The sequence below is a fragment of the Panicum virgatum genome, chromosome 3N (genome assembly GCF_016808335.1).
Source record: "Panicum virgatum strain AP13 chromosome 3N, P.virgatum_v5, whole genome shotgun sequence".
NCBI classification, from domain to species: domain Eukaryota; kingdom Viridiplantae; phylum Streptophyta; class Magnoliopsida; order Poales; family Poaceae; genus Panicum; species Panicum virgatum.
Window position 1 is genome coordinate 26,921,376 of NC_053147.1, and position 9,373 is coordinate 26,930,748.

At 50.0% G+C, this 9,373-nt stretch overlaps 1 pseudogene across 1 annotated transcript; it reads right to left on the reverse strand.

Annotated features, from left to right (window-relative positions):
* Positions 1-527: 527 nt before the first annotated feature.
* Positions 528-3,145, reverse strand: LOC120665433 (annotated as a pseudogene). The gene is made up of 3 exons (XR_005671163.1): positions 2,767-3,145; positions 2,191-2,336; positions 528-1,500 (listed from the first exon to the last, which is right to left on the reverse strand). The product of XR_005671163.1 is annotated as a UPF0301 protein CT0663-like (transcript).
* Between the last annotated feature and the right edge of the window lie 6,228 nt (positions 3,146-9,373).

Consider the following 9,373-nt stretch of genomic DNA (forward strand, 5'->3'; position numbering starts at 1 on the left):
AATTTCTACCAGTGTGCTCTCTTCATATTTTTTTAGAACTTCATTTTGCAACTCATTATGAAGTAGTACATAGCACCATTTTGGGAGTTTTATGTAGTCGCCAAGAAAGATCATTTAAATTTTATTTACATGGAATATTACAATGTGTAAGTGTAAATTTATAATTGAAGGAGAAAGAAATGTACATTGTGCAAAACGTACATGTACTTTCTGTGTGTGGGGAAGAGGGGGGGAGCAAATAGTTGGAAAAAAAAACAAATGTACATTTTGTGAAGCATACATGTGTACAGTTAGCTGGTACGGGAGGGGGAGTAATTGTCAATATTTGGTCTTGCCTGAGTTATATTTTGCAGAAGTTCTGAGAACATGCACAAATCTTGTGCGAGCAATTTGAGTTAATACATACGGGCATGGACCTTAGTATCAAGCATATTTAGATCGTCAAATAAACACAGGGCATAGGCGGTCCGATATGGCCTGGATGCGTAAATATAATGAAATGCAGCTTAATGGAGACACCCTTATGATATTTGCTTCCTCAAATGCACTATATTCACATTCGCCAATTGCTGTCATCCACTAGCAGCCGGCCAACAGATATATTTCAGTACAACCAACACATATAACTGTTACAACATTAGGCTATGAGTGGCAGGTGAATCACCCTATTCCAATTATGTACAGACTTTACCACAACATCAGTTGCGGAAAATTACATAGTAGCAATTTAGCAGATGAACGAAACGTCTATGAGCTGTCTTGCTTCGGTCTCTAGCTCAGCTCCGAGTACTGCCATCCCATCAGAAGCAATATCTCGGTGCAAATGAGCAAAACATCTATGAGCTATCTTGCTTCGGTTTCTGACTCAGCTCCGAGTACTGCCCGCCCATCAGCTGCAGTATCTCAGTCCAGAGGCAAGAAGGATCACCCGTCAACGCATCACTGATCAGTTCAGTGCTGCAGGAAGCGACCGCCCAGTACCCAGCCCTGATTTCACCTAACAGCTGCTCAGAGTCCCAGGCAGCATGGCCGACGTAGAATCTCAGGTCCTGGGTCTTGATTGCACCACTCTTCATCAGAACAGCAGCCTTTTCAAGGTCAGTTCGGAAACCGAAGCAGATGCCTGGAATGACCTCTTCAAACCCCTTGAGACGTGAGCTGTCAGTAGTCCGCACCAGGAACATGCTCATGTGAACAGGGCCTCCGAAGAAGAGGGGTTGCCTGGTCTTGGGACGATGGATTATCGTGCTTGATAAATGTGTACAGTGGGCGGTTCAGTATGACTCCAAATGGGCCATCAAAGGTACCCCTTGAACCAAGCTTGAGAAGGAAAATGACAGTTCTTTCAAATATGCTGTCATCATCAAGCGCCTCAGTAGCAACCAAGACACACCCTGCCTCTGGCATTGTAATAGCATGGGCCCATTTTTGAGGAAGCTGTACTGGATCTCCCGAGGATGCCTTGGACTCTGTGGGAGCACATGGGTCCACGAGTAACTCCTGATTCAGAGATAGAAGCAGACAGAAGGAAATATAAGCTATGAAAACCTGAATATATAAGGTTGCCCTGGCCAGTTGGTGACAATTGCCTCTCACTGCCAAGAATAATATGAAAATCCTCTGCTGAAATTTTATTAAACAAAGAAATCTACCCTACATCAACATACAAATAAATGTAATGAGATGCAAAACAATAGCCTATGTGATACAATCTTGATGTAGCTGCAAATTTTACGCGAATGGAAACTCCACTATTGGCGTGTTCCTTTTTTCCCACATGAAAATTGTTTGGAATGTTCCATTTGATCACCATTCTATGAAGAAATCCTAATTCTAGGACACCTTGACGAAATTATATCCCTTGCAATGTACCAATGTAAGCTATTACGCTGTGATGGGCTTATATCTTAACTGGACAGTGCATCATAGAAGCATAGACAAATCATGTAGATATCTACATCTAGTTATAAACCCAAGTTGGAGTAACAATGCAATTGGTAAACTAGGTATAATAAAAACGGCATGTTGTTACCAGTTTCTAGACAGATACTGAGGCCCAACAAATAGCAAGAGGGAGATCATAAATGCCTCGACGAAATGCATGAATTTGCATCTCTTGATATCTGTTTAAAACCAAGACAAAATCTACCAAAACTACAGATTGTACTTCTAAAAACAGACCAGGCTCACCTGTTCCCGACGGACAAGGTTTGCCCTCACGTCTCGCCAGTAACTGCTGCTAGAAACATTAATGAGATCGCTAGACTTTGATTCGTCATGCAGTTTGTTCAATCCAGCAGAAGCATCCCCTGCAGAGGCAGACGCGTCACCATGTCCTGCATTAGCAAAACCCATCAATTGAGCATTCTAGTTGACGACCTTCAGCGTAATTTTGTGTAATTGGACACTGCACCACGAAAGCGCTCTAGGTAGTGCGGCCATCACGTCAGATGATCTGATCACCTGTTTCCCATATAATGAATCATGATACGAAAGTAGATGAGTACCAAGCTAATTCGGACGTGGGGTGGGACGAGCAACTGCGAGTGGGGTGGGGGGGGGGGGGGGATCTGTTCAGACCCACACAATCAACAAGTTTTGTCACCAAAGCCTGACCAAAATCACACATCCGCCTCGTCAATCTCACGCTCCAAACTCTGGCTGCTATGGAACCGGATCCACCGCATCCGAATCGCCCAAATATCCCCCAACCCACCTTCCCAAGCCTAACCGGAAAAATCACGAGAGGTGGGGGGGGGGGCTCACCGGAAGACGATGCCTTGCTCTCGGCCTCCTCGCCGCCGCCGAGGCCGTCCTTACCCCCAGCCCCTGACGCGCGCACCGCCACCAGCGGCACCCGCGCGGGGCCGCGCCTCCAGACCCTCCGCCCCGCCGCCGCCGGCGACAGCGGCGCGGGGCGCCGTGGCGTGAGGAAGGGCCCGCCGGCCTTGGTGTTGTTGAGGGCCCACATGTCGCTGGGTAAGGAAAACTCTGGGTAAGGAGAAACAGCGCGCTCCGCCGCGCTCGTGCAGGGATCGTGCTCATAGACATTATTTTTTCTCGAATGCTGCTCATGATATTGTTGGAACTATATGGTTATGCATACCGAATAATTCATACATTTGGATTTTGACTATTTTGTAATATATATAATCTCTACTTCTCTATCTCTACTATTACTAAAGCAAACAATAGTTTCATGGTCCATCAATCGAAGTCCTAATCTTTGGGGTAACCATATGTTAAGGGTTCGAAACCATTTGTAAAAAAGATTGAAATCCTCAACCAACGCATACTGCTATGTTATTACAAACATATGGTGTATAACATATATTTTTATATGCTAATTAATATATTCATATGGCTTCCTGTAGCAACATACATACATATTTGCTAGTAATCTCTAAAGGAAGTAATGATTTCTTGGTCCGTAAATTAGAATTCTAATCGGAACCTGAACAAATCAGTCGAAATTTAGACAACCAATGCCTTCCATGGTTCATGCCATAGCTGTACACAGAATAAAAGGAGCACAAAGCTGGTGATTTCATATAGATCCGAATAAAATTTATATTACCTACATAAACATACGGACACCATGCTAGTCTGTAATAAAGCAAGCAATGATTCATTGAACCATTAATCGGACATACGTTAAGAATTTGAAACTATATAGAATTAGTGCCTGCTGATTAAAATAGAAAAAAACTGAAGTCCTTGACCGGCACGTATTATAATATACACATACGCTATTCTACACCTTACATCTAACAATTTATTCTACACCAATAGCTAAATGAACAGAATCGCTGGACAAATTTTCAGTAGGTCAGTAATCGGCGAGATATTATAGATCATTGTTCAGTAATTTGGAAAATTTAGGATGAATAGAATTACTGTAATATATATATTTGTATATATGCTAAACAATGTATTTATATGTTTTCTCGTAGCAATGCATATACATATTTGTTAATGTATTAAAAATGCAACGTTTTTAGAACTTGTGAAGGAATAAACCATGGCCGTAAAAGCAGGCATTACAATCACATGTGGGATGGGGGTGTGCTCCAATCTCGTCAAAAGCAGCCGCATGAAGCTTTGCAAAGAAATCTGTGGAGATATTTTATATATGAAGAATACGCGCCATCATAAAAGAAAAGGAGGAAGCAAAAAATTAAGGAGGCACCGACGATGATGTGGGATGGGCCAGATGTATAGCCCATGAATAGGTCAAATATAAACACGGGCCGTAATAGAAGGAACCCACCGAGAAAGAAAATGAGCTGATGGGCTGCCCCATGGTAAAAAAGAAAAAAGATCACAGGTACACCATACACGTGTCAGCTAGCAATTCGTAGAGATGGGAGAGCTACTGCCGGGGCTGGGATTTCTTCCCGCATAAGGATGTACATATGGAGTGAGTGCTGTGCAATTGGAATTGGAACCGAACGACTGACTGCACGAGGCTAAAAGGGATTTTTTTTTTGAAAGATTTAAAAGAGAAAAAGATTTGGTTTGCAGTTCGATTTTCATCGGGTAACAGAATTCATCCAACCATTGAAACCGGACAGATTTAGCCTCCTGGATTGTTTTGAAGGTTTTCATTTTGTGAAAACTAAAAATATTCAATTTTTAATCTAAAAATTTATAAGTAATTCATTTCAAGATGAAAATTATGAAATGGGTATTAAAAGTTGTAACACCCCAGTGTTAATTGCGATGCTAATCATGTGCTTAACCCGCTAATGATGGACTTAAGCTCATCGTTAGCGTTAATCGAGTTCGCGTGGTAAAACATTGTTTAGCCGCGTTCGATCGTGTTTTTCTCCTTAATCCGAGCTTCGAATCAATTTTCGCCCGAAAGCAAAGTTGTAGCTCATCTTGTCCTCTACAACTTTTATTTTGACCAAATTTCGGGTGCCAATGTGAAAATTTGAGTTTTGGGCGGTCAAACTTTGGTAAAAATCAATTCAAACGAGTCCCACTCGGTCACTGTGTTCTCCAGTGAAGTCGTACGCGCGCCCATACCGCGACCCCGCGTCGTCGCCGGTGATTCCACGTGTCGCCGCGCCGGCGATCCTCGCCCTCCGCGCTGCGCGTCCTTATCCCGAGCACGGAGTCGTGTCCGTTTTCGCCATTCCCTTCCTCCCTCGCACTCACACCGAGCCGAGCTCGAGCTCAGTGCCACCGCCGGCGTCCACGCCGGCCATCCTCGCTGCCCCGCCTCGATTTGCCGCACCCAGAGCCCCGCAGCATCGCCCCGAACCTCCTCCGCCCCATCTCGAGTTCGCTTGAGCTGCACGCCGGCCGAATCAAGCCCGCGACCGCCGGCCGCCATTGACAGCCCCGTCGAGCTCCGCCCCCTCTCGTCGAGTTCCACTTTCCGGCCTCCCTCCGCTGAAATCGAGTCGCCGGTGAGCTCGGCCGCGCTCTCCTCTCCCTTCCCGACCCCTTCCCGGCCGAATCTCGCGCCACCGCCACCGCCGCCGCAGCGCCGCCGCGCCGCCATGGCCGCACCGCCCCCACTGCGCGCACGCCGCGGGGCCGCCCTGCACTGGCCCGCGAGCTGCCGCCGCGCGCCCTGCAGCCGCCAGCCCCCGCGGACCGTGACCCCGCCGCCTGTCCCGCCAAAAGGCTCCCGCGCCGGCGGAACGCCGCCACCGCCGCCGCGCCGTCGCTCCGGCCCGCGTGCGCCGCCGCCGCTGCCGCGTGCATCCCTGCGCCCCAGCCCCGCCCCCCCCCCCCCCCCCCCCCCCCCGCACCCTCGGGCAGTCGGGCCGCCTTGGCCGCGGCTCGGCCCAGCCGCTGGTCGGCCACCACCGGCGAGGCACGCCGCCGCCAATTCTTAAACCCGTCGTCCCTATAGTCTATACTATCAAAATGCATATTTTTTATCTATAGATTTATTAATGTACTACTGAATGTTCAAATCATTCTAATAAGATAGTAGTTACATATAGAGTAAAATGCACTGTAGGTTCTTAAACTAGTTGAGCTGTTCTGTTCAGGTCCATGAATTTTGAAAATGCATTTTTAGGTCCAGGATATATTTAAGTGAGTCACTTGAGGTCCAAAACGCCTCTGACAGCCTACGTGGACGGCCAACTCAGATCCAACATGAACTCGGATCCAACAAATTTGCAATTCCACCCTCCCGAACCGACCCTCTCTCTTTCCCTCCCCATCCCCTCCTCCGGCATCCTCCCAACCACCAGGGTCGCTACTACGCTCCCACGGCTCGCCGGCGCGCAAGTTGGAGCTCCGCCGCTGCGGACGGAGCCTAGCCGGGGCCGCTGCGAGGGAGGAGGAAGGGGGCGGCGCGCGGTCTTCCAGAAGCTCTGCTCTGCCGCGAGCCCATGCTCCGCTGCGCGAGGGAGGGGCCGGCCGCCCGCCATGGAAGGGAGGGAGGAGGGGCTGGCCGCACGGAGAAGCTTGGGATCGGATGAGCTTGAACTCGGCGGCACGGCGCCTCGCTCGGCTCGCTTGCGGCCGCCCCTGCTCCTTCTCCACCTCCTCCCTCTCGCACGCGCGCCGCCGCCGCCGCTCCGCGGCCCCCGCACGACGCTCCTGGAGCGACCTCCGCGAGCCGCCTTCGCTCCGCGGCCTACGCGCGACGCCTCCGCCCGGATGCTGCAGGCCGCGCCACCGCCCGCCGCAGAACACCGGAGCCTCGCGCGGCGTGGAGCCCGACTTGCCCCTGGCCGCGGTGCGAGTTGCGTGGCGCGCTGCTCCGCCCTCCCCGCCCCTAACTGTTCCGCTCATCCCGCCCACGACCGCGGCGTCCGCGCCCGATCCGTGCGGATCCTCGCCGGGGAGGCCGGAGGAGGCGGCAGCGATGGAGGCCGGAGGAGCCCACGGCGAGCAGCGCCTTGGGGGCGCGCGCGGGGTGGGTGAGCCGCGGAGGTGAGGAGGCCCGCTCCCCACGAGAAGGCCGCCGGGAGTCGAACACGGCCGGCTTGGGGCGGATCGAGCGGCCGTGCCATGGGAGGCGGAGGCAGCCGCAAGGTGGAAGCAGAGCACGGTCACGCCCGTCAGCCACCGGTAGCTTCGCTGTCGCGTCCGTCATCTGCCGTTGCCGCAGCTCCGTGTGGCCGCCGTGCGCTTGCAGGCCCGTCGCTGCGTCCTCGGCCAGCTCCGCGCAGCTCCTTGCACTTGCGGCCGCGTTGCTCTCCGCCCCCGCCAGCGGAGGGAGGGAGCAGAGGAGGGGCGGCGGCACAGGAAGGACGCCGGAGGAGGGGATGGGGAGGGAGAGAGAGGGTCGGTTTGGGAGGGTGGAATTGCAAATTTGTTGGATCTGAGTTGGCCATCCACGTAGGCGGTCAGAGGCGTTTTGGACCTCAAGTGATTCACTTAAATAGATCCTGGACCTAAAAATGCATTTTCAAAATTCATGGACCTGAACAGAACAGCTCAACTAGTTTAAGAACCCACAGTGCATTTTACTCTTACATATATATCCCATGCATATATTTTCTTGCCCATGGAATTTGCCACAATCATATATACTCTGTGAGGTCCTGTGTTTTGTGCAGATATGGTAATTTGCGTATCCACAGTTCCACACATATTTAACCACTTTAGTGATTTAAATACTTATTTTAAAAGTTCAGTGACCTAGATGACATACTTATTAAGGAGATCTAAATATATATAAATTTCAAATATCAAATATTTAGTCACCTAGACAACACTACAGAACAAGTTATGCAACCTCTTTCACGCTTTAGAAATTTGTTGTCACCTGATAAATAGATTTGGAAAAGGATCTCATATAGCAATTGCGCATATTAAGCACATGTTCTCTATCTTTACGTATACACAGAAAACTACAAAATGAGTTGAGAAAACAATAATATAAAAAGGTATGTAACGAACATGGCACCATTTATGCCATTTCGAGTGATTTTGGTGATCGAATGACAACATAACACTTGGACTAATATGATTGTTAAGATGATCATTCTCAGACTTTTAGGTTCAAGTGATGACAACGAGAAAGAGAAAATAGGCGTAGCAAGGCCCGAAGGGCAGCCCCTACGGGGGTTCCGCTACCCGGTTAGCGGACGGGGGTCGAGGGGGAGCCGCCCCTCGCGGGTCTCAGGGCAGCGCCCTGAAAGCTCTTCGGATCAGGAGCACCGGAAGAACCGACGCTACGATGTTTGGTGCAGGAGGAAATCGAAGCCAAGTCAGCCTACAGGCACCGGTTGAACCGACGGGTCAAAATGGGGCATCGGTGCATTGGCCGTCCTTTGTACCAGAGGCGATGTCAGTGCCCAGGAGAAGTGTCTTCAGCACCGGTTCAACCGATGGGGCATCGGTGCATACCACCGGTGTAATGACGTCAGCGTCCAGGAGAAGATTCCTTCAGCACCGGTTGAACCGGTGAGGCATCGGTGCAAAGCATCGGTTCAACCGGTGGTCTCTGCGTCAGTCGTCAGGAGTCCAACGGCTACTTCGTGTTATGAGTGACCGGATGAACCGACGCTACCCTGCCAAGAGGCATCGGTTCTTCCGGTGGTACACAGATTTTCAGCTAACCGTTGGAGCAACGGCTACAAGACTTGGTGGCCTATATATACGCCTCACCCCGGCCATTTGAAGATTGCTGGAGTTGCTGGACATCCCACACACACCCAAGAACATCTCCAAGCCATACAAAAGCATCAAGATCATATCCTTAGCCCTTAGCACACTTTGAGAGTGTTGTGTAAAAGATTAGCTCTTAGTGAGTGAGTTTGCAAGGCTTAGAGCCTTTGTGCTATGGTTCATTAGTGAACCAAAACAAGAGCTTGGTGCGCCGGCACCTTGGAGCGTGGAGCTCGCCGGCAACGTCATCGACCCTCCGACTTGGTGTGGAGCGGCGACGACACCTTTGTGCGGGGGACGTGGAGACCCCCATCCTTTGTGGAGAAGCTCCTTAGTGGAACCCGGGGCCAAGGTGACCGTGATTGTGTTCACGGAAGAGACTTGGTGGCCGAGTAGCAATACTCTTAGTGAGTGCTACAACAACGTGGATGTAGGTGTGCCTTTGTGGCTAACCGAACCACGGGATAAACACCCGCGTCAAGAGTTTGCTATCTCCTATCCCGCTCTTTAAGCTTCCGCATTTCATTCTAGTAATTTGTATGACTTTACTTTCATAGAATAGTTTCTTGATAGGAAAGGCTATAGGTTGCTAAACTCTTTTGGGATAGGGGTTTTACACTAGAACAACCTAGTTGCACATCTAGATAGCTTGTTTTAGTTTAAGCTTTGTGCAAACTAGTTGGAGCCATAGGTCTAAATTTTTATTAGTGTCTAATTCACCCCCTCCCCCTCTTAGGCTAGAGCACCCGATCACCTTCAAGGTAGTACAGTGTACAGCTCTATA